Raw genomic sequence first — 21,983 nt, forward strand, 5'->3', positions numbered from 1 at the left:
CTAAGAGAGCCAGGAGACCCGCAAGGGAGAGCTGAAGGGCATTGCGTGGCCGTGAACTGGCTTATCTCTGGCAACAGAGAGGAGCGCCCCAATTCGGGGGAACGGGGGTGCCGAAGTTTGAAGGAACAGACACCAAAACACTAGCGGTGTTCATTTGGCTGATGGCACCTCAGATAATCTGTATTTACTCCACCCTTAGACGCCATTGTGAAGTTTGCTATCTGTACCGCCGTCCAACAAATTTATCGCCTGTTAACTTTTATGCTTAACGTCGTGGCGGGTACTGTAGAAAGATGTGGAGACATTGCTTTTTAGTTTTTCAACAAGAGGGACTTACTACCTGTGGAATAAACCCTGAAAGACACTGAACTAGATTGGAGGAATGATGGGGAGATACTCCCCTTCCCCGGGCTTTCCTTTGCAAGTCTCTGTGCACCGTGAGTGTTGGTTTACCTGACACACACATGCCAGGCACTCTCACGGCCTCTGGGTGGGTGTCTTTTCTCTTACGCTTTTGAGATCAATGGACTTTTGATCTTGGTCGTGTGTTGGCCAGGGGCCAGCCAGGTTCAGTTGCTAAGGCTGCAGGGCTGTGTCTCAGGGCAGGGGTCCGTCTAGCAGAGGCATCTCTGGTCCTGGTTCTCAGGCACAGTCTCTGCTGCTCCAGCTGGGCTGACCTTCTGGTCGGAGGCTCCTTGGGACAGTTGGGGCAGCTTCCTGGGCCCCAGGATGAGGGTTGCGACCTCCCCGGCTAAATACTTCTAGTAATTTGTCTGGGTTCAGTCAGGATGCTGCCAAAATCCAGGAGGTCGCTGTGGCGAGAGGGCAGAGCAGAGAGGAGATGCGCAACAAAGCCCCGGATCCATCCAGCGGTGTGGGGGATGAAGGTGGGAAGGGAGGGTGCAGAAGGCAAGTTGCAAGGAGGTGCAGCTTGTTAGGAGAGCAAGGAAGGCAGAGTGGTCCAGCTGTTAGCAATGAGTTTTTTCGAGCAGTATCTTCAAAGTGGTGCTAAGAAAAACGAGGCTGCAAGACTGTGAGCGAAGAAGTTTCTGGGAGCCAGAGTTAGGTCGGGGGATCTAAGTGGAGGGACAGGGCCAAAAGGTGCCGATTTCCTGAAGGGAAACTTTCCACATTTCCAGACTTTCTAAAAATGAATAGAAATTTCAGTGCACAGGGGAGCTGGGTGTTGCAGAACGGGTGAAAAGGTATTTCTTAGACCCATAGCAAAGTAGGGGGTATAGCTCAGGGGTAGAGCATTTGACTGCAGATCAAGAGGTCCCCGGTTCAAATCCGGGTGCCCCCTGACCCAAGTTTAGTTTTAGTACCTACACCAAATGGCACCCTCAGGCTGTCGACTGATGTTTGGCAGACTGGGACAATGGAAATTCCCAGAATCAGGAATGTGGTTCAAGCCGTGACCGTGGTGTGTTGTTAAGGTGATATATGGACCCAAGGTGTGTCTGAGCAGGAGGATTACCAGCGAACGTGGTTAAACATCCATTTCCCAGGCCCCCAATCCAGAGTCTGGTTTACTGGTCTGAGCTGGGGCCTGAAGAGCTTTATTTCTCAATAAAACCCTTCCTTCTTTTCATCCACCCACATCACAGAAACACTAGATGGTTTTCCTGGGCCGCCACATTTAGCAACTGCTGTTCGGGAGCATTCTAAATGCCTTTCTAGGGTAACATCAGGGGCTTTAGATGTCTTGGTCAGGCACTGGGCGGGAGGAGAAACTGCAGGGCTGCCAGGTGGAAGGAGGTTGGGGCCAGAGAAGGAGAAGGTGAGCAGGAATGGATCCAGTCTTTGGCGGAGCTGGTCTCGTGGGCTGACTAAAAATAAAGAGAGGTGTTGATGGGATGACACAGGTGTTTAGGAGCCAGCTAGAACAAGGAGGGACACAGAGGAGGCAGGGGGTCTACCTGCAGATCAAGTGGTCTCTCATTCAAACCACATGCCTTGTACCCCCTTCTAGGTTTTTATTTACGAAGGACTGCCTTGTCGCCGCTGGGTCCTGCAGAGCTGAGTCTCCCTGCAAGGAGAGAAGGGAGCCCAGACGGTGTAGATTTTTTGCTAGAAAGCCTCTCCAGCTTCTTGTGGCTGCACGTGAACTTCTCCAGGACTGACCGAGGCCCCCTGCTAACACTTACCCTTAGAGCCTCGCAGATGTGACCCTTCCTGAGAGTTGTCCCACCTCTATCACACAGGGCCACCTCCGTGGCGGGGAGAATGGACCTTTGCCTCCTCTCACATGCACTTCATCCCTACTGAGCTCAGGGCTGTGCCCACAGCAGACCCCTAGGGCTCCGGTCGCTCTGCCCTGAGCTGCCTTGGCAGGGAGCGTACAGAGCAGAGGGCCTAAAGGGAGGGTGGCGAGAGGGCCCTTCAGGAAGCACGCTGACTGCCAGGACCTGGCTTCTACATATGAGGGGCTGCGAGCCACTTCACTCATGAGGCCCTGTGCCACCCTGGGGCTACTTCTCTGTCCCCTGCGTTCACACAGGGACCCCAGTCACCTGCCTTGAACAGGGACCCCGGGAATGCACTGTGGGATGTCTGCTTTCCATCTGAGCAGCAGAGACAGGCAGGGCCCACGGGAGTGAGTATGCTGCAACATGTTTTTCAGGAAGATGAACAAGGTAACCTGGTCAGGGAGTTCTTTAATGCTGGCTGGTAGAATTTCGGAGTCAGACTGGAAAGACAGTGGTTTCAGTGGTGTTCTAATTAGCGCCCAGTTATACTCTGTGCCAGCATCTAGATGGTGGACCAGTTGTCCCTCGAGGGTGTTCACATTTCAGGTCAATATGCCCACATCATGATCATATGGCAAGGTGTGCTTCTCGCCCAGTCATTCCTGCAAGCTGTATCAGTCTTCAGTGTGTCAATTTACTGCTCTGTTTTATTCCACTTGAAATTCTTATTCAGGACATCAGGAAAGCTCTTACTCTGTTTGAGCTCTCCATAGACCCAAAGGCAACAACTAAAAGCAAAAATCTAAAGCCAGTCCTGCATAATCCCTGGCAGACTGCCCCCCGCAAACAAAGGAATAATAATAGTCAATAATAATATCATTGTAGATACAATCTGCTTACTCACATAAAATATTAGCCTAAGAAACAAATACCATTATGTTGTAAGGGGTAGGGCAGTTTCTTTGCATGTTTTGAAGAGTGGAAGGAAGCTGGTGCCTCTTCCAGGAAGCCTCCTTGGTTCTTGCCGAGATGCAGGCAGGGGCAATCAGGGCAGGAGAAAGAGCATAAGCAAAGGTGGGACATAAACTGCCCCCAGAGGTGTCCTAAGTGCCTGGGGACAAAGAGCAGAGGGAGTAGGCTGGAGCTCCAAGGGAAGCAGGGGCCAGGGGTTGAAGGGCTTTATATTCAGGACTCAGAATTTGGTTTTAGTTCACTGAAACCCTCCATCCTTTTTCAGCCCTCCAGACTTTTCTTTTCTCCCTCTGCTCTCTGCATCAGTTTTCATCTCTCACTGAGATCAGCTCACTCTGCTCTGGTGGGAAAGACACTGCATTGCACCCGAGACCATTCTGCCCTTTCTCCTCCAGAGGAGCACCAGGTGGTACTATTTAATCAACATTATTTCCTGAGGCCCAATGCATAAACGTGTCTTTTCAAGGTAAGCCAGAGCCAGGAGTCTCTGAGAAGCTGCATGCATCAGGACTTTACAGTGAGAGATGGTTTGGGATGAGGGCCCGTGAGTGGGGCAGGAGGGAGCGGAGGGAGTTTGCCATGAGGAGCTCATCCTTCTGAGGCCGAAGTGGGCTTTGTCAAGGTTCCAGCCAGTATAGTTTTTATTTGTAGACTTCACAGATTCAGGACCTAGCAGGTGCAAAGTAATGAAAAGTTCAGAACCGTCTATGTGGATGTTAAGCCAGACTACAAGAGGGGCACTCGGAATTGAAGCAGACTTCTTGGTCCACACTCTTCCCCTAGAAGCTGAGACTCAGGGTCTTGTTGTTCTGTTGCTATTCCTTTGTTCTCAGTGTGCCTCCCAGCTCACCAGCAGGCCTGTTCCATTGCTAGGCAGCCTCCTTGCCCTTCCCCCCCCCCCCCGCCCCGGCCTCAGCCTGGCCTTCAGCAGGCCCTCCTCATCCCTGACATCCCCATCAGCCAGGAGGGAGTGGGGATGGAGAAGCTAGAATTGCTTCTTTGGAGTTCATTTTGGCTCTTCTGGTAGCTAGGGAGTGATTAAAGTTTGTGGAAAACCTTAGATATTCAAAGAAAACTAAGCAGTTGAAACATGAGGTTATTACTAACTTCAGGAAAAACCAAAAGTTTTACCAGAATTCTTAGTTCCACTTAGCACCATGAACACTATTAACTAATAACAATGAAAATATTAAGCATAAAAACATAGAAAATTATCTAACCAAAAGTCGAGATATAGTTATAATAGAAAACTGAGAAGGGAAGGAGGCACATAAATTATGATCTTCATCAGAAAAGTACGACAGTTGATGTCTAAACTTGATTAAGTTTGATATTACATATCATGAGATATTTATATTATTTGAAATCATGGCAGCAAATAGACTAAAAGAAACAGACAAAACAGTAGAGGGTGGTTGCCTCTGGGTGGCAGGAGGGAGATACAAAGGATTGAGTTTTTTCCGATAATCTTTAAAAACAATATTTGACTTTTAAAAATAATTGCACAAGATACTTCAGTAAAAAACACAAAATATAATATTAAAAACATCCGTGTTCTGTGGGTGGAGGTGTAACTCAGGGTAGAGCTTTTCACTGTAGCTCAAGAGTTCCCTGGCTGGAATCCAGAAGCTATGTGTAGCTTCCTCATGTCTCCATGATGGTCCTAGGACAATGCCTTGATCCAGGTCGGGGACTGGAAATTTCACTAACCTCCCCAGCTGCCCCTACTACCACCCCCCAGGTTTGATGAATAGACGCACACACTGGAGAGACATCTTCAGATGTAAGCACTGCCTGCGTCTCCGAAGAGGTTAGGTAGGATCTCTTCAAGTTGCTGTTTTGTGGTGTAGAATAAGAGAAACACAGACAAATAAATCTTAAAAGCCCTCCCAGTCGTTAAAGTCAATGCTCCTTCTGGTTGCTGCAGTCACCACAGACTGAAGAACGGGGCGGGGGGAGGGGGCGGAGATGCAGGCACGTAGTGGGGTAAGGCCGGGGGCTCTGGGGAGGACCTCTCTGGGGTGAGTTTGTGGAGGAATAAATTGCTGGTTTTATCAGCTCTCTAGAGACAAATAGAAACTCCCAATGTGCAATAGGAGTTCTGGGTGTGACTATGAAGGTGAAAAGTGTTTATTAGACATCCCTAGGAAGCAGGGGGGTATAGCTCAGGGGTAGAGCATTTGACTGCAGATCAAGAGGTCCCCGGTTCAAATCCGGGTGCCCCCTACCCTATTGGTTTTCCTAGTCACAGCTGTTGCCCATATTCCAATTTCCCTTCATCCATGCTAATTATGATCCTTCCTGAAATCGGAAGCCACTGGTCAGCCCTTGCACAACGGCAATCTGGGTGGATTGCCCCTTGCATGTTTGCCTCTACTAACGCTCTGGGTATCCCTCCTTCTCTTGGCACCTAGCCTTTTCCCTTTCTGCATATATCTAATTTCTTCCACTCTATTGGGTCTTCAAAGAGAAGGCAGGGACGCATGCTGGGAATTCTGCTGGGTTTTTCCAGGGCAGACCAGAGTAGATACAACAGACTTCCCAGGATCAGACAGTAAACGGTAACCTTAAATCATCACCCTCACCCCTCCTTCCCAGCAAAAACAGTTTGGCACAGTGGAGTCGTGGTGAGACCTACGGAGACAAATCGTAGCATCTAGGTTCTCTCCATGTGGGATATACATTTCCCTCTGGGGATCTGGTTTTTCCCACACCAGAGCTCACCCACGTACTTGCTTCAACCTTCTGGGGTCTAAAGCCTGGCTTAGCTACTCTGACAAGGGAGACAGACAGTGTTGCTCCCCCAACTATTGGAGCTCTGCAACACTGTCTGAATTGGAGTCCATTTCTGTCTTCACTGAAGGGAGAAATGCGAAGGGCTGGGAGCCCCGATGGGGTGGGTAGTTTGGGAGACAGTAGGCCAGGTCCTGGGCTAAATCGAAAAGGCAATGGGAAATGGACTGCGGGTTCTTCAGGCGGCTTCTCTCCCCTTTTCCCCACCAATGACCCACCAGGGACTGAGGCCTGGGAAGCCGCAGGGCTGAGGGAGGATGTCTCACCATGAACCAGGTCTGGCAATTTCCAGAAAGTCAGTCCTGGAAGGGGGCCATGACTTCCTTTTGCAGAACTGAGTGTTACCAAACAGATGAAAGGTATTAATTATGTAGCACCTACAGTCTGGCGATATAGCTCAGGGGTAGAGCATTTGACTGTAGATCAAGAGGTCCCTGGTTCAAATCCAGGTGCCCCCCTTACTTATGTCCAAGTTTGGATAGTCCTTCCCCCTGCCTCCCAGTCCCCCTTCCATCCTAGGCTCCCAGTTAAAAAGAAAGGTGCCAGGAGGTTGTGCACCGATTGTCCAGTTATATTCATTGACTCACCGAACACCAACTATCGGCCAGTGCCAAGCCCTTCTCCATGTCTCGGAGTTGTGAAGGTAAGTTGTTCCTTGTATACATCTTGCAGCAGTAGGAAGACCTCAAGTTCCTGTGGGAAGTCTGGTTGATTCTAAGGGTCACTGGGTGAGGTAGGGAGTGTCACCCCAGGTAAGTTGCTCAGTCTCCCTTGTGCCTCAGATTTTGCATTTATAAAATGGGGGATAATAATAGTACCACCTCACAGGGTGTGTGTATGTGTGTGAGAGAGAATTTAAAGCATTTAGGACAACACCTAGTACACAGATGTCAGTTGTTATTATTAGCTGCAAATCTGCCCTCAGGTAAATGAACAGATGGTGGTTGTGAGTCCTTTCATTATTGAACTATTTTGGAGAGTGTCTGCTAAGGGCAATGATTTTGGTCTTAGTGGATGTTGAGTTATTCTTTCCAGTGGATATGAAACTCTAGGACCAATGTCCTCTGGAGAAATTCATAAAACCGGGCCACCAGGGGCAGGGGGTGCTTGTCTCTGTTCCCTGTGGCAGAGATGTTATGATAGGTATAAGTTGATTCCTGACTAGGAGGGAGTCCATGGGGCTTCTTATACTACTTGAATTTCTTTCCAGTCTAAAGAATTGTTCCTATAAGCCCAATTTATGTAGTAAACCCCCTGAATCTCTGTTGTGCTCATAGCATTTGAACCAACAGCCCATTTCTGTCTGTGGACTCCAGGGCGAGTGAGAGATAGAGACCACCCTCTACAGCTTCCTATAAACATTAAGGGAACGGAGGCATGTGATTACACCTGACCTTGCCTGCTCCCCTCGAATCAAAGTGGTCAGGGAGGCCTGGGTCTGCAGTTTTGATGGAGAAAGGGTAATCTTCTGGTGACTGGTGAAAACCAAGGAAGCAAATCAGAACCCGGCCTTGGTGACAGGTTGGCCAGCTCTTGGGCTAAAGCGAAAAGGCAATGGGTTGGGTTCTTCAGGCGGCTTCTCTCCTCTTTTGCTTGCTAATGACCCCACCAGGGACTGAGGCCTGGCAAGCTGCAGGGCTGAGGGAGGATGTCTTACCATGAACCAGGTCTGGCAACTTCTAGAAAGACAGTCCTGGAAAGGGGCCATGACTTCATTTTGCAGAGCTGAGTGTTACCAAACAGATGAAAGGTATTAATTATGTAGCATCTACAGCTTGGGGGTATAGCTCAGGGGTAGAGCATTTGACTGCAGATCAAGAGGTCCCTGGTTCAAATCCAGGTGCCCCCTTACTTTATGTGGCAAGGCTTTGCATTGCCACTGGATTGCAATGGGCTATGGCATCCTGCATTCCTTCAGGGTTCCTGCAGGGGTAGGTTCCTATCACTTAGGACTCTTAGGGCCTGGTGTGTTTGGGGAGAGACCAGGTGGGGGAGGTCTTTGGCTTCACACAGCTGTGGTACAAGACTCACGCTCTCTCCTCTGAGCCTCACGCATACCCAGTCAACCTGTAACACACTTCCAATGATGCTCTTTTTCTCTTCTTGCTGCTCTTTCTCCTGTTTCCAAGGCCAAAGACTCAGCTACCTCCTGCGGGACCTTCTGAGTCTATTAGCCTGTGGGAATAATTGTGGGCTGATGTCTCAAACAGATCGTCTGCCTACCTGGGAGAGCCGTGGAATTGGGAGAAAAGTCGCCTGGTGTTGAAGAGGCCATGGGCTGCTGAGTCAGACAAGGACTCAGAGCTGGAAGCTTGCCTTGGTCCAGAAGGTTCCTGATCTCCGCTGCTCACCCACTTACCGAGGGAGAGGGGTCTTGACGTTTAACAAGAGTTCAATGAATAGAATGGAGAGAATGGAGAGTGTGTAGTGGGCACGGAGATGTGATCCGGAGACCTCTCAGTGCCCTGTCTAGTGTACGAGGTCTAAGCTATTAGATGTCCTGCCACCCCACAGAGGAATGAGTGTATCTTCCCAGCAAGTACCTTTTCTGTGTTGAAGCCACACCATGATTTTGCCCTCCTGAATAAGCAGGGTTGACCTGTAGGCAGCAGGCAGCCTGCCCACTGAAAATGCATCTGTCTTTCTGCTGCGTACTCTCCCTTACCCCTGGGTCCCCCTGGGCCACCTCTGAGCCCTCTGCCCTCAGCCCTGCTGCCTCCCCTCCCCCATCTCTCTCTCTCCCTTGGCAGGACCAAACCCCAGAGAGCAATCAGCCCTCTCAGTTAAATTCCTCAAATGCTTCTTGTGCTGAGCAAGAGGCCAGGCCTGGGGGTCCAGAGGTGAGCCAAATCTAGTCAGACATTTTCCTTCCTCACTCTTTTCAGAGGCTCTCCTTCTTTTGGGGAAGAGTGATTTGCAACATAAAATATATTAGCTAGAAAGGAGCCTGGCGCCTCCGGGCTGACTCGGCGAGGGCTCTACGGAGATGGTGGGGTCAGCTGGGTCTGGACGGTGAATGTCAGGCAGTGTGTGGGTAGCACATGCACAAAGAAACAAAGGCGCCATGTATTTGGAGTGTTTTCTGGATCGAAAAGTCATGCACGGGTGCATGTTTCTATGTACCTGTGTGTGCAGAGTGGGTGCACATGTGTGTGTGACCATGCGTGCAGGGGTGTGTGTGTACCTGGAGGAGATTGGAAGTGTGTGTGTGGGCGCGACGGCTATGCAGGGGACAGGGGGGAGGGCACGTGACTGTGACCTAATGTCAGATGCAGACTTTCAACAAAGGAAAGTTTGTTTGTAAGGGACGTTTCGGAATTCAGACTTTGTTCTGTGGGTCACAGGGAGTCCTTCGGACTGCAAAGAAGCAGGACTTCTTTGCCAGTCCCTTTATTTAGGGGACATCACTTAGGAGACATTACAGAGAATGCTTACATGACCAAGTTTACCAAAAGACCCTTCCTTAACTGGTATTATTTTTTTTTCGAGCACCTACTATGTGCTAGTACCACGCCGGGCAGTTTATCTGAAGTGAACCGTATTTGTCACAAGAAACTCATCCCTGTTTAAGACGAGGAAACTGAAGCTAACAGAGTTAAAGAACTCGGCCAGTGACGCAGACAGAGTAAGGAAGCAGAAGCAGGGGAGAAAAGGAATTCCAGAGAGACTTTCAGGATAAAATATACAGGACTTGGTGGCTGATGAGATGTACAGCATGAGCAATAGTGTGAGAAGGTAGAGTCAGATGTGCGGATTACTTTTGTCCAGAGAGAAATACAGAGTAGCTATAGGGAAGGTGGGAAGCCTAATCTAATTTAGGCTAGAGATCGGAGCCGGCTTTTGGTTAGGGGAAGGAATAAGGTGGAGAAAGAATTGAGTCAGCTCAGTTGTGGGGACCCGAGTAGAGACGGAGTGGTTTACTTGGAAGGGAGGAGAGGCATGTTTTCTTTGAGAAGAATGGGAAAGAAGAGAGGGGAAGAGAGGGGTCTCTGAGGTGTGGTGGGAAACCAAGCCGCTGCAGTCTGGCTGCTTCTGCACGAGCTTTTGTGCTGGAGCGAGAAGACAGAAGTGGGGGAGGGAAGTATGTCCTCGATGAGCCTGTGATGGAAACGAAGGAGTCAGAGGGTCTGCTGTGGGGAGGGGTGTAGCTTTATTGGAGCTGTGGTCGAGTTCTGCACCTCTGTGAGTCCGCCTTTTGTGGACAGTGAGAAAATTGCTGTCCCCTAGAGACACTTGTCCCCACCCAGGTCAGCACAGGAAAAGTGCTAATGATTTTATTCTCTAGCTCCTTCTTTTTTATTCTAGGCAAATGCCAATCCAAGGAGTCTAGGTCACTCTCAATAGCAGACAAGGTTGCCGGTTCCCTTGCCTACACTCTGGTTCCAAGATCTGTCAGCCCCACACTAACCATCTTTTGTGTGATCCTACCAGCAAGAGAAATCTGTTAGCTCCCTGGGCTCTTGTGGATTTTTACCAGTTCCATTCCACGGTGCAGGGATCTCATCTGTCAACTCCCGCTGTCTCTTCCTATAGTTGCCAAAAGAAGACAGTAAAGGAGGCAAAAGAACCTAGAACTTGAAGGACGAAGAAGATAGATGGCTTAAACCAAAGTATTATCAGTATTGACATTAAATATAAATGTATAAAATACCACAGTAAAAAGACAAAGAATGTAACTGGATAAAAACAACAACCACTATAGGATGGTCACAAGAGATAGGTAGAAAACATAAGGATATAAATATATTGAAAATAAAAGGACAGAAAGAGATGTAACTATGACAACCATATGTCTTGTAGCTATATTAATACGGGACAAAATCGTTTCTGAGGCAAAAATTATTACCAGGGATGAAGATGGTCATTTTGTACTGATAAAGTGTTCAATTAACCAGTTAGGTACCACAATTCTAAATTTGATTGCACCTAAAAATAAAGCCTCAAAACGTATGAAGCAGAAATTAACAGATTAAAAAGGGAAAATGGACAGCCCTCCAATCGTGCGAGAGATCTTTAAAACCCTCTTTTGTGAATTGATAGGACAAGCAGAGATAATATCAGAAAGATATAAAAGACTTGAACAACATGATTAACAAATAGGACCTAATTAACACATAAAGAACCTTACACTCAGCAGTTAGAGAACTTGCATTTTTCCCCCCATTCACTCATGGAACATTCACACAAATTGACCATATTCTGAGTGTAAAGCAAGTCTTAACAAATTCCAAAGTATTTCAATCACAACAAGTATGTATCCTGACCAAATTAAATTAAAATTCAAGTAACAATAAATAACAAGAAAACCTAACAAATAATTAGACAATCCCACCTTCTTAGAAATTAAAAACTGTACTTCTTAAATAATCCAGGGGCCAAAAGGGAAATTGCAATTGAGTTAGAAGTTAGAAAATATTTGAACTACATGATGATGAAAATACCAGATATTGAAACTTGTCAGTTGCAACCATAGCAGTGTGCAGAGGGCAATTCTTGCATCCACAGCATTATGAAGAGACAAGGTGAAAATTAACTAGCTCTGCATCTATCCCAAAAAAGATATAAAAGGGACAGTAAAGCGGCGCCTGAGTGGCTCAGTCGGTTGAGCGACTGACTCCTGATTTCGGCTCAGGTCATGATCTTGGGGTTGTGAGATCGAGCCCCGTGTTGAACTCACGTGCTAGGTGGGCATGGAGTCTGCTTGGGATTCTCTCCTGGTCTCCCTCTGCACCCGCCCCACCCGCTCTAAAAAATAAAAAATTTTAAAAAATGAAAGGGACAATAAAGCCAAAGGAAAAATAAAGAGGAAAGTAATGAAGATGAATTAATGAAAGCATAAACTGATTAAATAGAAAACAAATGCATAAGAGATAGGACCAATGAAGCAAAAGTTGTTCTTTGAAACAAATAATAAGGGCGCCTGGGTGGCTCAGTTGGTTAAGCGACTGCCTTCGGCTCAGGTCATGATCCTGGAGTCCCGGGATTGAGTCCCGCATCGGGCTCCCTGCTCGGCAGGGAGTCTGCTTCTCCCTCTGACCCTCTTCCCTCCTGTGCTCTCTATCTCTCATTCTCTCTCTCTGTCAAATAAATAAATAAAATCTTTGAAAAAAAAAAGAAACAAATAATAAAAAATGTTAACCCAGACAAGACTGACAAAGGAAAAAGAGAAAACACTAATAACCAATAAAAGAGATATTTGAAAGGATACCTAACTACAATTCCAAAGACATTAAAAAGATCATAGGATTATATTATGAGTGACTTTGTGCCAATAAAATATAATATTCAGATGGCATGGAAAATTTTCTAGGACAATACAACTTACACAGAGTGAGTGAGTTTAGCAGGACTGAGCTGGGTCAGTGGAAAAATCCACGATTTTAGCTGATAAAGGTGCCAGTATACCAACTTCCTACTCAATGAATGGCAAAGCTCTTCACTCTCCTGTCTCCCAACAAGGTCATTTCCTTCACCAAAACTTCTACTCTTACATGGTCCCTCCAAACTTCCTTGTAAATACATGATACACATATATACATATCACCGATGAAGGGTTCATATCCAAAACACAAAAGGAACTTGGGCAAAACAATAAAAAGGATACAGACAACCCAATAGAAAGATGAACAAGAGATTTGAACAGGCCCTTCACAAAAGAAGACACTCAAATGACCAATCCGGATATGAGAAGATGCTCAAACATCATTAGTCTTTGGGGAGATGCAATTGGAGCCACAGGGAGATACCACCAGATTCTCACCAGGATGGTTAAAATGGAGACCGATGGTACTGAGCATTGTGAGGATATGGAGCAGTAGTAACTCTCCTATGCTGTCGGTGGTAGTACAATTTGATATAACCACTTCAGAAACCTGTCTGGCCTTATCAGTTGAGTTGAAAATGCGAACGCTCTCTTAATCAGCAAGTCTATTCCAAGCTATATACTTTAGAGTGCACATGTACATATAAGAAGGTTCATACCAGCATTTCTCTTAATAGCTTCCAACTGGAAACAGCCCGAACGTCCACCAGCAGCAGCATAGATAAATAAACCATGGTACAGTCATACAATGGAATGCTAAACAGGAATCAGAAAGAACACATTACTGTCACAGTGGCTAAACAGGCATGAGTCTGAGAACCCTGAGGTTGGGTGAAAGAAGCAAACTCAAAAGAATAAATCCAAGAACAGGCAAAACTAATCCATGGCGACAGAATGGTGGTTATCTTTGGGGAGAAGGGGCAGTTGGGAAGGGCTGCAAGGGAACCCTATGAGGTGCTAGAAATTTTCTGTGTCTTGATTTGGGTGGTGGTTTTGGGTGTGTGTATATGTCAACATTCATTGCGTTGTACATTTAAGATTTGTGTGCTTTGTGTAAATAACACTTCAATAAGAAATAAAAACAAGTTAATTACATCTTTCATTTCGAGAATGTCTTGATTAGTTTTTCGAATATATGTGACCATTTCTGAATCTTTTGCTCCTCGGTTTAGATTTCATTTCTCTCTTTTAAGATACTCTTTGATTCATTCAAATAATGTCATAGGTGGAGTCTTTGCAGGTCCAGTTCCCATGTTTCCTATTCCGTCGACTCTCACGAATGTTAGCTAGTTTCCTCGTGCGTTTTTAAATTTGCTCAGTCACAAACAGTGACATAGAGCTTCCTATGTGCCAGTCCTGGTTCAAGTGTTTTATGCGGATTAACTCATTTAATCTACCCACCAGTGCATCAGGTATATGCTATTATCATTTTACAGCGTATGCGGCGAGGCACAGAGAGGGGAAGTAACCAGCCAGAGGTCCCACAGCTGGGGCAGGACTTGGATCCAGGCTCTCTGCCTTCAGAGTCTATGCTGTGGGTCTCCATGCTATGCTGCCTCTCGAACACTTAGATTTATTAAAACCCGACCCGTGGGAGTTCTAGGAAGCTTGTTTCCTGGTGCATTCCTTCAGGGAGGATTTTCATTTGACCAGGAGCCTAGGGCACCATCCACCCGAGTCCGACAAGAATTAAAATAACTCCCTGTAGCTTTTCAGACCAGATGAAGAGTGCTCACTCAGGGCCCACGCCAAGTCAGCCTGCCAGGGGCTGTGGATGCTCGGGGTTGCTTTTCTCTTTCTTGTCTTCAACTCACTTGCTCCTTAAGAGCTTAGCCCTTGCTAAGTGCTGTCTTTAGGCAAACTTGTCTTGTTTCAGATTGCCCACCACGTGTGGGGCCTGAGACTCTGTCCCTGGGACGGCCCCCTCACCCTTTTACTGCTCCCACCTTCCTACGGGCTGTAGGCCAGGAGGGCACAGGGTGTGAGGCTTTTGAGGAAGGAGGCTGTTGCTTGTTATGCAGCATGTTGGTGAGTTTTCACTGAAGCAGGCCCGGCGGTCCCCGAGAGAGCGCCTTCCGAAGGGGTTACTCATCACTTTACAGGTGGTCTGGGTGTGGCTACACAGATGAAGAATATTAATTAAGTCACACCATAGCAGGAGGGGGTATAGCTCAGGGGTAGAGCATTTGACTGCAGATCAAGAGGTCCCCAGTTCAAATCTGGGTGCCCCCTCTTTATCCCTACCTTAAATTGATGCTGCATTTTTTTTTAAACTTCCTCTTCCTTATTAGACGTCAATGTGAAGTTGTTTTCCCCCCACCAAAACCATCAAATGGTGAAGCTTCATACCATAGTTGCTCGGTCTGCCCAGCACCTTGTGTTCTAGATCTTCTCAGATTCATCTCTAAGTGGGCATCCTCGGTGACCCGATGTTAACAGTATCAGGGACAGTCACTGTCTCTGCCTTGTGTCCTCAATACTCTCCCTTCTCAATTCAGGCATTCTGTGAATGGGGTGGAAGGGGTCTTCTCTTTCCAAGCCAAAGGGCTGGGATCTGTGGCTCAGAGGGTAGGCCCCTCTCCACATGTTCAAGTGCACATTGAGGAACTATTAAAGACAATCGTATATCTTATTCAAGCTTTACAAGTAAACTTCTGCATAAGGGACCCGTGAATTATATCACCCATCTCAAAACTAAAGTGTGTAATGCCTTTCTGTGGTTTGGAGAAGGAGCAGCGGAGCATGTTGGTAGACAGTCTCAGAATTCGTTGTGAGTTCCGAGATACGGCATGGAATTCACAAGGGCAAGCCATGATTTCTGTTATGCCTCACACCCCTCATCTTTTATGACCTTTCTCCCATTTCCCCACCCTCCAGGCTTCGATCAACAACAGAAATCTACACTTCTGATGGGCTAAAAACAGGTTCTCATAATGAATTCTTTGACAGCAAGAAGGCCTCAACCCCCTTACACCGGACGGCGGGAAAGGGCAGCATAGAAACAGCGTGGTCAGACTTCGTCTACCTCGGTCAGCTGACCCAGAGCTCTCCGTCCGACACCCCGGGTTGCAAAGGTTCTCTATCCTGCGTTCTGTTATCAGCATACAACATGAGTGCCTGAAAAAACAAGACTTCTTTTATCCTCAGGGATGTGCTTTGGAGTTTCCCTTTCATTGAAGCTGACTCCTTTTTGTTAGCGAGAGACTCAAATTTCTGACTCAGTGCTTCTTTTTCCAGTTTCGTAAACACTTGGAGCTTTGGCCGAGAGCCGGGTGGCTTGTTCCTTTCCTGTGCCTCCCCTCCCACGACACCTTCTGATGTTGAAAGTGACTTCTGGGGGCAGCCTCCGTCCGTGTGACCTCTCCCCCGCGGGACCCTCCGGATTTGTGCAGGAGCTGTCTCTGTTTCTTGCCCTTCCTGCGGGCTCCCTAGTGGCCCCCGCCCCCTGATTTAACCATCTCCCTCTTACGGGAGAGAGCCTGCGTATTTGAGGCTGTGTGTACGCGATTTTCATCACCGAGCCGGGGCCTGTCCCTTCCTCGATTGTCTTGCTCTTGAGTGTGGATACGGAAACCTTTCTCTACCTTTGGAAATGTCACCCTTTGACTTTATTGTGAGTCTCCACTGACCTGGGAGGCGAGCTTTCCTCTCATGATTTTCAGACTCCTACATGGTCTGTGGGCCCGCCGGGTGCGCCCTCCCTATACCCTTGGCACCAGAGCCTGGAGTCCGAGAGGCCTCTGGGGAGGCTGAGAGGTCGGGGCGGAGAAGCCAGGTGTGGCAGCGGCGGTGTGTGGCTGAGGGGCCGGGCGGTGCTGGGGTCCCCGGGGGGGGGGGCAGTGGGCTGGCCCTTTGTCCTCACGCCAACCGAGGACACCGTGCATCCTGGCTGGGTGGAAGTGGACGCCCGGTGTGTGAAACCATGACGACAGCGCTGGAGGGGAGGGGGGGGCAGAAAACCAGCAGAAAGGACAAATGCCTGCCACCACCACGGGGCAGGGGTAGTGGGGGAAGGACGGATCGGGAGGGGCTTGGGGCCGGCGGGGTCTAGGGAGGAGCAGGAATCAGGACGCGTGCAGCTGCGGAAGGCAGGAAAGGAAAGAATATTCGTAGTGCTTTCTCTCAGTTGTTTTTTAACCACGCAGTACCTGCAAGGCTGGAGTGTGTAGACGTTTGGGTTATTACGTGTGTGAATTGGAAAATGAAAGAATCCCCCACCCCCTCGTTGGCAGTAGCTGTCTGGTTTATTTTCTCCCATAGTAGATGATATACATATTTTATAGATGTGTTATATATAGTATATAACATATAAACAAATATACAAATTTATATCTAAATTTATATTTTTAGGGGCGCCTGGGTGGCGCAGTTGGTTGGGCGTCCGACTTGGTTTCGGCTCAGGTCTCGATCTCTGGGTGGGGGGAATCAAGCCCTGTGTCAGGCTCCGGGCTCAGCGTGGAGTCGGCTTGAGATTCCCCCTTCCTCTCCCTGTGCCCCTCCCCACCTCTCTCTCTCTCTCTCAAAAAATTGTTTTATATATATAAAAATTTATTATGTGTTTATACGTAAATATTTGTATGTGTATATAATCTTTTTTAAAAAGATTTTATTTATTTATTGGAGAGAGAGAGAGACAGAGACAGAGCATGAACAGGGGGGAGGGGCAGAGGGAGAGGGAGCGGCAGACTCCCCGCTGAGCGGGGAGCCCTACAAGGGGCTCCATCCCAGCACCCCGAGGTCATGACCTGAGCCAAAGGCAGACGCTTAACCGACTGAGCCACCCAGGCGCCCCTTATTATATAATAATATATATACCTGGTATCTTTTTAAAAGTCCAAATGAGTTCATATCATGCACATGCCATGCAATTTGCTTTTTGCCCTTAATGATATTAAGAGTCTTCTCATTGTCATACTCCGGACCTATGTTATCTTTTTCTGTTGCATCATACCCCATCCTCTGACTGCTTTGTAACCTGTTCCCTGTCAGTGGAGAGTTAGGTGGTTTCCAATTTATTGCTAACAAAAAAGATAAAAGCTGCAACGAGTCTCCACCTACAGCGTCTTTGTGCACTCACATGAGTATTTCTGAGGGATAAATTCCCAGGAGTGGAACTCTCCTAGAGTATAATTTTTCCTAAGTAACTTTTTTTTTTTTACAAAGGCCACAAACTCAACATGGAAAACTTGAAAGATAAATAAAAGCACAGAAAAAAGCTGAGATCATCAACAATTTTGTTCAGACACACGGTTTTGTAACCTGCCTTTTCACTTGACAAATTATCATGGATATTCTTTTTTTTTTAAGATTTTATTTATTTGAGAGAGGGAGAGAGTGCGAGCACGAGCAGAGGGAGGGGCAGAGGGGGAGGGAGACCCCCCCCTGAGCAGGGAGCCTGATCCCAGGGCCCCGGGATCATGACCCGAGCTGAAGGGAGACGCTTAACGGACTGAGCCACCCAGGTGCCCCTTATGGACGTTCTGTGTAATTAAGTAACCGCTGGACATGGGCTCTGAACCTTCTCTCCCCACAGGGAAAGCATTGCAACTTGTCACAGTTATGTCACCGTCCCAGTGTCCCTGACCTGCTGTGGATGCTCAACAACCATTAGGGCTGAAGAGAGAAATCTGGATGATTTTAAAGCTCTGCCCACCTGTAAAGGTTAACAAGGCGACCAGGGGCATCCTCAGCCAGGTGCACACAGTAGAGACAGGAAGAGGAAGGGCTGGCTTCCTGCAGGAGGAAGGCCAGAGCTGAGAGAAGCAGAACTGGCCAGGACATTCCAACCAGCAAAACTGAATCCTGATGTAGCAACACAGGCAAAAGGTGTTACTTATACCATCTTCCTAGCTCAGGGGGTATAGCTCAGGGGCAGAGCAGTTGACTGCAGATCAAGAGATCCCTGGTTCAAATCTGGGTGTGCCCCCTTCCTCAACTTTTAATCACAAGTGGGTTCCCTGTCCTACAAGAGTAGCTGAGCCAGAAGGAGCCCTGCAGTAGGGTTGCTGCTTAGTTTTCTGAGCCCAGCGTGCTGGCAGCCCTGCAGAGGCTCTGGCCTGAGGCTCCCTGACTCAGGTTGTGGAGCTCCCCCTGAGGCCTGCCCAGGACTCACAGACCCACGCCCCCAGGGAAGAGCAGGATTGTGCTTGGCGCTGTGGGACTGACTCCAGGGAGGGAAACGCTGAAGAAGAGAGACCTTCCGGGGCCTCTTTTCTCTCTGTCCTTGGTGTAGAATCACGGGCTCCAGTGAGGGAAAGGAAGCTGGAGTCGCATTCCAAAAATCAAGAACAGGTAAGCAACATCTGTCCTTAAAAGCTCACCTCACTCTGACAGGAAGACTTCTGGCCTCTGTCATTAATTCCAGAACTCCTTCAGACACTGACATACCCCCTCATGTCTTGTCAGTCCCTGAGACCCGCTCTGCTTCAGGTGGAAGGCATTCCTGCCCACCATCCCCTTCTGCACCATCCCCTGCCTATGCCAGCTGTCCTTGGCCAAGGACGTCAATGTCAAAGCAGGGCTGTGTCAGTGGAGGGCTCTGGACTTCTCTAAGGCCAAGGGTCCCCAGCTGGACGGCCCATCACAGCACCCGGCGTGTGAGATGGTAAGAGCCATGGCGTGTGCTTTCATGGAAATACAGCTCGCAGGCCCCAGGTCAGACTGCCTGAATCAGCATAGTTGGGCGCAGGGCCAAGGGACTCTATTTTTAACAAGCTCATGGGATGATCCCAGTGGAAAGTCAGAATTGGAAACCACCAATTTAGTTTGGTGCCCCATGTTACAGGCTTGAAAAGAGGCCATAATTAAGAGATGTGCCCAAGCACACACACCTGATTAATCATAGGGTGGGGGCCAGATCCCACATGGCTGATCTTGGGCTCTTTCCACTTCCCTAACCTGGGACAAGACGCGACGGGGCCCACTGCCTTCAGCTGCTTCCTTCCCCCCGTGGCTGAGGCTGCCCTGGGCTGGAGGAGATAGGCCTCCCCAAATAATGATCTGAATGATGTCCACCCCACATCTAGGACTAAACAGGATGAGCTCACAGCAGCCTGGGAATCTGAACTGTGGCCCTCCCGACCCGCAGTCAGATCTTTTCCCCGGACCCAGAGCTTACTTCACATCGTTTCCTAATTGACATCATTTCATGGTTGTGGCCTCCCCCAGGGAGGGACCCTCCTCCGGCAAGACCCAGTAGTTTCTATTTACTCCTGCCGGCCCCATGTCCTGGCTGACTCACCCTCTCCTGGCCAGAAGCTCCCTCCCCTTTCCCACTGACCCTCATTTGAATGCCCTGAAGCCCCCTCCGCCCTGCTCAGCCCCTCCCCTCCTGTCTCTCGCTGATACACTTTCCTACCCCCCCCCCACCTTCCCTCTTCACTCCACCGTTCCTGGGCTCATTTGTTCTAACCCCTGCTCCCCTCTCCCCCCAGCTTCACCTGTTCGACTACTGGCTGGATGGATCTTCTTTTTCCCCTTCTTCATCCCAAGGCCGAATCCCGGGGCTGAGCCTGTGGGAGGCATCTGGCCAGGAAGGCTAACACCACCCTCCCGCTGAGCAGCCCCAGCTGCCTTGAAAGGCCTCACGTCTGGGGCTTTGCACATCTGGAGGGGGCAGGGATGGGCTTTAAGGCTGCCTGTTTGGGCTACCAAAGCCTAAAAACCTTCTGAACTGGCATGGGGACTCTGACTTTGCTGGCTGAGCCACTGCCTAGGGCAGTCAGACCACACCTGCCTCTCCCTGGGAGGGGACCGCACACTGTCCCCTCCTGGAGCCACGGGCTATTTGGATTCCAAAGTGCAAAGATTCTGATGGACAGGAAAGACCCCCTGGGTGTTTTCAGTTTCCACAGTGAATGGACAGCTTCTGCATTCAGTGGGCAGGGACAGGGGTGCTGGACCCTCTGCGAGCCCTTCCATCAGTCCGGATATAAGAGGAAATCCGTGGGGATTGGTGGCATTTGGAGTTGGGATTGATTTCTCCATATCCTCTCATAAATTACAAATTTGGGAGGACTGTTCTTCCCTGATAAATGCCCCAACATTCACCCAAGAGACCAAGAGTCTCCGAATTTCAGGGAATTTAGCAACTGCTGGATCAAAGTTTGCCTCTGGTGTTCGGCTCTGCCACGTGGTGCCTTAGGCAGATTTTCTTGGCACAGTCGTCAGAAGCCCCGTGTGTCCTTCTGAGAACTGGATGTAGTATGATCTAGTCATTCCTGGGGTGTTAGAATCCGCCACCAGGGCGCTTGCTCTCTGTGGGCACTTGATTTCAGCTGACTGCAGGCAACAATGCGTCTGTTAACACTGGTTTGCTAGCTTCCTAGCCAGGAGGGACCAACCGGGACTTTTCCTGCCTTCAGTACAACGAGGTCTGGTAGTTAACCCCCGATCCCCACATATCTGCATTTCTCTGAGGATCTCTTGCTTGCAAATTACCCTGGGTACCAGTTCCCATACTAGTCACGCACACAGGTGCAAACCCAGAATGTGCCTCTGTCTGATGGAAACAGACTAGACAGTCCCTGGCAGGCTGTCAGGAGCCCATGGCCCTGGAGAGACGGTGGGAGAGTCAGGCTCCAAGGGACCCCAGCGGCCCGAATCCCAGCCAGAGCCACTGCGGAGTAGCATGCGGGGCAGGAGGCACTGTGGCCCCCAGGGGGCGCTGGATGAACCAACAGCTGCGCCGAGCTCTAGATCCTGGAATGAAGCTCACTCTGCAAAGTGTGAGCTGGGCCCCCCGCCAGCAGTCAGGGGGATAGGGGCTGGCAGTATTTGGCACATCTGTTTGGTACAGCAGGTTGCAGAGCTGGGCTTTCCACCAAGACTCACTATTTTGGTTTGGGGTTCAGGTACTGGGCAGTCAAAGAATAACACAAAGCCCTACCTGCAGCCACCAGAGAGGGCCCGACCAGCACAGCACAGTGGGGTTGGGTGGTGGAGTTCACTTGTGTCTGAGAAACACAGGAGGTGAAACCGAGGAGTCCTGGTCCATCTCTTCTTTCCTCATAGAGGTTTCAATGTTGGGGGAACAACAGCTGTTATAGGGGGTAAAAGCCAGCATAATAGGGGGCACCTGGATTTGAACCAGGGACCTCTTGATCTGCAGTCAAATGCTCTACCCCTGAGCTATACCCCCACTTGCTTATGTATGTCTAATAAGCACTCTAATCCTGCAGAGCCACACCCTGACCATCTCCACCTTGTGATATGTTCTTGGTAGTGCTCTGCCATCCTATGCCCCTGTAAGCATGCCCCACCTGCTACGCCCACCCTTGCCTCTTGCCTCTACTCAGAACTAGCGTTCTTCCTCCCCTCAGCCCCTAGCTGTAGGCCCCGGCCTTGAAAACATTGAGGTTTGCAGCTTGAACATCCTCTGGACTCATTTAGAAGGAGCAGGGCTCAGAACTGGCTCCTCAACAGACCCTCTGATGTTAGGGTTGGGGGCGGCTGGGAAAAGTCAAGGTTCTTGGGCCCCCTAAACCAGACTCTCTGGGAAGGGGACAAGGGACGATGGGAGCTTCTAACAAGCTCTTGATGATTTTGGAGCTATTGATTTACGTTGTGCCCTACCTGGTAGAGATCTGGAAAAAAAAATGACAGCAATTAAAATCATGCCCGAACAAAACACAACTTGGTTTAATGACCAAGTTACCACTAGAATCCACGTTTATGATTAAAGGCCTCTTTGCACTAAACTGGGCAGG

General features: G+C 49.0%; 6 non-coding genes across 6 annotated transcripts; 5 read left to right on the forward strand and 1 right to left on the reverse strand.

Annotated features, from left to right (window-relative positions):
• The first annotated feature begins 1,231 nt into the window (after positions 1-1,231).
• TRNAC-GCA (transfer RNA cysteine (anticodon GCA)) lies at positions 1,232-1,303 on the forward strand. Its single transcript has one exon. It is a non-coding gene; the product is annotated as a tRNA-Cys (tRNA).
• A 4,012-nt stretch (positions 1,304-5,315) lies between these two features.
• Positions 5,316-5,387, forward strand: TRNAC-GCA (transfer RNA cysteine (anticodon GCA)). Its single transcript has one exon. It is a non-coding gene; the product is annotated as a tRNA-Cys (tRNA).
• Positions 5,388-6,340: 953 nt separating this feature from the next.
• TRNAY-GUA (transfer RNA tyrosine (anticodon GUA)) lies at positions 6,341-6,412 on the forward strand. The gene has a single exon. It is a non-coding gene; the product is annotated as a tRNA-Tyr (tRNA).
• A 1,319-nt stretch (positions 6,413-7,731) lies between these two features.
• TRNAC-GCA (transfer RNA cysteine (anticodon GCA)) lies at positions 7,732-7,803 on the forward strand. The gene has a single exon. It is a non-coding gene; the product is annotated as a tRNA-Cys (tRNA).
• A 6,633-nt stretch (positions 7,804-14,436) lies between these two features.
• TRNAC-GCA (transfer RNA cysteine (anticodon GCA)) lies at positions 14,437-14,508 on the forward strand. The gene has a single exon. It is a non-coding gene; the product is annotated as a tRNA-Cys (tRNA).
• Positions 14,509-21,343: 6,835 nt separating this feature from the next.
• On the reverse strand, positions 21,344-21,415 carry TRNAC-GCA (transfer RNA cysteine (anticodon GCA)). Its single transcript has one exon. It is a non-coding gene; the product is annotated as a tRNA-Cys (tRNA).
• Between the last annotated feature and the right edge of the window lie 568 nt (positions 21,416-21,983).

Source organism: Callorhinus ursinus, unplaced genomic scaffold (assembly GCF_003265705.2).
Source record: "Callorhinus ursinus isolate GAN/ISIS: 27379988/994484 unplaced genomic scaffold, GSC_fseal_2.0 scaffold12, whole genome shotgun sequence".
Taxonomy (NCBI): domain Eukaryota; kingdom Metazoa; phylum Chordata; class Mammalia; order Carnivora; family Otariidae; genus Callorhinus; species Callorhinus ursinus.